The 4,516-nt window shown below is 41.7% G+C and overlaps 1 pseudogene; it reads right to left on the bottom strand.

Moving 5' to 3' along the window:
- Positions 1–1,393: 1,393 nt before the first annotated feature.
- LOC102821569 lies at positions 1,394–2,404 on the bottom strand (annotated as a pseudogene).
- Between the last annotated feature and the right edge of the window lie 2,112 nt (positions 2,405–4,516).

Below are 4,516 nucleotides of genomic sequence, written 5' to 3'. Positions count from 1 at the left end.
TTCGGTTCTGGCTCACAGTGACCCTGTAGAGGGTTTCCAAGGAGTGGCTGGTGAGTTTGAACCACCCCCCTTGTGGTTATCCAGTGTTTATCCTTCAATAGCACACCAGTACTCTGTATTGATTTCATCAAAGGGAAAGGCAATATATAAGGGGGCAACCAGTACGATAACATGAGGACAAAAGGAAACACAGAGAAGTGCACAAGAGTTTCAGAAAACAGAGGTAAATGTAAGGGGACTTCAAAAATGTTTGTGGAAGAATTCCTTTATTTTTAATTCCACATTTGTACAAACTTTATGAAACCCCTTCAAACTATTATATATAACACCTTGTAATATCAGTAAAAACAAACAATAATATATAAGTGGATACACAGACAGATAGGCCAGCTGAACAGGTATGTTGTTGTTAAGTGAGTCGATTCCGACCCATAACGACCCTGTTTACGGTCTCCAAGGAGCAGCTGGTGAGCTTGAACCACAAATCTTGCAGTTCAAATGGCTTTGCAGTCTGATGCATTACCCCACCAGGACTCCGAACAGGTATGTTGTTGTTGTTATAGGGTAAGCAATATATACATAATGAATATGCATTCGCATATGCTACAAATATATCCATGTAGAAATAGAGTAGTGGGGGTAAAGTTATAAACATTTCTTAGCCATAACAAAACACATTGAGGTACCACAATCATAAAATAGACCAGATTAACTTGTCTGATAGAAACTGGTGAAACCCTTGAAACTGTGGCCCCTGTCATCCTTCAAGCCTGGAATTGATCTCATCCTCATGGCTCAACTTTCAGCCAAACAGCCTATAATGTGAATAACAGCAGGGAGATATGCAATCAGTATAATGTTCAACCATAGCATATCAAAAGAACAGCAATGCCTATAGATATAGCTCAGAAGGCCTAAAGGGATAGGAAAGAAGAATGAATGGAAATGGTAAACACAGAGAGGAAGTGGGAATGTTACCTGGTGGGGATTGCAATCAATGTCACAAAACAAAATGTACATGACTTTTTCTTTCTTTTTTTTTTTTAACTTGCATCAATTTAATTCCATAATTATAGTCAATCACATCAATGACAGGGTATCCAACCCTCTCCTCAGGGGTCCTTCTGAACCTAGCTGGGTTCCTGGGTTGGGATCAGTGCATTAGAAGGCATTTGCTATAAAGGGGAGAGGACCAGGCCCCCATAGGCAGAATTTGCTGCAGAAATAAAAGTGCTAACTCCCGTTGGGTTGTCTAAGCCAGGCACTATGTTCTTCTGGGATGCTGGGAAGGAGGAGGAGGTTTTGAAGCAGGGACATTTCCATAACGGGGTCTTCCCAGCCAGGAGAGAGGCTGAGAGCTGGATTAGGCTGTGGGTGCTGCCTCCCGAAGTCATCAGTATGGCTCTTTCTTCAGGAATCGGGATCACATGGTGAAGGCAGCCTGGGGTTTGTCGGTGGGGACCATGTGTCCAGCACCCCTGATGGTGAGGTATGTCATGTTTTCAAACTCCTTCACGAAGCCATCAACCTGTTCTCCACTGTTCCAGTAGCCCACGAGCCAGGGCCGCCGTTGCACCTCCACATTCCGGTTTAGGGAATCCACAAATCACTCATCCCCCATGAAGTTGCAGGCCATATCCACATCTCCATTGTAGATCAGGATCTAGTACTGTGAGCTGAGCAGCTTGAGGTACTGGGTGTTCATGGTCTGGTAGATGCGGCTGTACTGCAAATTCACCAGGAAGTTGCATATTTCCCATCGAGGCAGCTGCTGGGGGATGTGTAGGACCTTCCGCACCTAAGGGTTGTTGAGGTAGGTGGAGAGAGCTGTGCTGTTGGTGCAGAGGACGTCCAGGTGCACCTTATTCCCAGAGCGAAGCCGTGCCTGATACCATGTGTGCTTGTGTGGGGGGCAAGTGAAGAGATTGCCCAAATCATGGACGACGACAGTGTTCTTCTCAGACCTGACACGACCAGGTACCCCGCTGGCACAGGGGGCATAGAGGTTGTAGATGTTGAGGCCAGACTTCCCCACAGTGTGGGACACTTCGTTCACATTGTCCACACATTCAGGGTCTTCGTTGTCATAGAAGTTGCACTTGTTCTGAGAGCCGCACTTGGTCTGGAGGGAAGACCAGAGCCTGTTCCCCAGGAAATCATGGTATTAGGCAAAATAGACCAGGGAGTTGTCATTCTGCTCATAGGAGGCAAGTCCATTGCCCACAGCCAGACCCTGCAGATTTATGCTGGGGTCCTGCATGACCAACACCACCAGCGTTGGGATGCAAATGACTGCATAGCTCTCTCCTGTCAGGAAAAGTTCATTGTTCTTATATTCTGGAAAGCGTCAGAAGAAATAGTTAAGGGCCTCATAATTGTTCTGGACAACTTCCTTGTCATTGATTTGAAAAACAATTTATTATGCAAATTTTCACTCAATTCACAATAAAAAGTTATAAATAAATAAATAAAACTATTCCTAACATTTGTGGTGACATACCAATTCTTCAACCATTTCATGAAGTAGCATATTATCAAGACCCAATGATACTGAAGGAAGAAGTTCAAGGTGCATTGAAGGAATTGGCAAAGAACAAGGCACCAGGAATTGATGGAAAGAAACTGAAATCTTTCAAGAAAGTGAGGTGACACAGGAGGCACTCACTCATCTCTGCCAAGAAATTTGGAAGACAACTCTCTGGCCAACTGATTGGAAGAGATACATATTTGTGCCCATTCTAAAGAGAGATGACCCAATGGAATGCGGAAATCATCAGACAATCTCTTTGATATCCCATGTAAGTAAAGTTTTACTAAAGGTAATACAGAAACGGCTACAATCATACATTGACAAAGAACTTCCAGAGGTTCAAGCCAGATTCAGAAGAGGCTGTGGAACAAGGGAAATATCATTGCTGATGTCTGATGTATCTTGGCTGAAAGTAGAGATTATCAGAAATATATTTACTGACTACGCAAGGGCTTTTGATTGTGTGGATCATGACAAGCTATTGACAACACTGTGAAGTATGAGTATTCCAGAACACTTAATTATGCTAATGAGGAATCTGTACCTGGACCAAGAAGCAGTTGTTCGAACAGAACATGGAAACACTGAATGGTTTAAAATTTAAAAAGGTGTGCGACAAGGTTGTATTCTTTCACCATACTTATTCAACCTGTATGCTGAGCAAATAATCTGAGAACCAGGGCTATATAAAGAAAAACATGGCAACAGGATTGAAGGAAGACTCATTAATAACCTGTGATATGCAGATGATACAACTTTGCTCGCTGAAAGTGAAGAGTACTTAAAACATTTACTGATGAAGATCAAAGAGCACAGCCTTCTGTATGGATTACATTTCAAAGTAAAGAAAACAAAAATCCTTACCACTGGATAAAGAACATTCTTATCAATGGACAAAATATTGAAGTTGTCAAGGACTTCATTCTTCTTGGATAAACTATCAACACTCATGGAAGCAGTAGTCACGAAATGAAACAACGTATTGCTTTAGGCAATCTGCTGTACAAGACCTTTTGAAAGTGTTGAAGAGCAAAGATGTCAGCTTGAGGACTAAAGTGCACCTGACCCAAGCCTTGGTATTTTCAATAACCTCATATGCATGTGAAAGCTGGACAGTGAATAAGGAAGACTGTAGAAGAATTGATGCCTTTGAGTTATGGTGTTGGAGGAGAATGTTGAAAGTGCCATGGGCTGCCAAAAGAACTAATAGATCTGTTTTGGAAGAAGTGCAGCCAGAGTGTTACTCGGAGGCCAAGATGGCCAAACTTCATCTCTCATGCTTCAGACATATTGTCAGGAGGGACCAGTCACTTGAGAAGGATATCATGTTTGATAAGGTGGAGGGTCAGAGAAAAAGAGGAAAACCCCCAACAAATGGATTGGCCAAGTGGCAGCATCGATGGACTCAAGTGTGGCAACAGTAGTGAGGTTGGCCCAGGATCGAGCATGTTTCGTTCTGCTGTGCATAAGGTCACTATGAGTTGGTACCGACTCGATGACACCTAGAACAACAACAAACATTTGTGAATTTTATCTTACTCTTCACCTTGGGAGCATGACATTTAACAAGGCTGAAGTGATACAGCAGTTTATTGGTATCAAAGAAATTTCCACACAATCATTTTAATCAAGTGTTTTTGACATGGTAATTTAGAAGTGAACAACAACAAAAAAGAAACCTTAAATCTTTAACCATTTCAATTCTACTATAGTTTTACCTCATCTTTCAGCCCCACTCTATCTATAACATCTATAATTTTATGATCAACCTCATACTAAAGGAAGAAATTAAAATAAGATTAAAGTGAAGAATGGGCTGTGACAAGAAATGAATTGAAGAGTAGAATAGTGTGTTTCCACCATCTGGTAGACAAATCATATAACATCATTAGTCATATTATCATAAATAACTCAGAAGAAACCATTAATAAATGTATTGGTTGATTCTATTCATATTAGCATATACCTTGTGTTGCTTGTTGTTGT

Source organism: Chrysochloris asiatica, unplaced genomic scaffold (genome assembly GCF_000296735.1).
Source record: "Chrysochloris asiatica unplaced genomic scaffold, ChrAsi1.0 scaffold00085, whole genome shotgun sequence".
In the NCBI taxonomy this organism is placed as follows: Eukaryota; Metazoa; Chordata; class Mammalia; order Afrosoricida; family Chrysochloridae; genus Chrysochloris; species Chrysochloris asiatica.
Note: the sequence above shows the minus strand (reverse complement) of the source record. Positions and strands in the feature narration are given on the sequence as shown.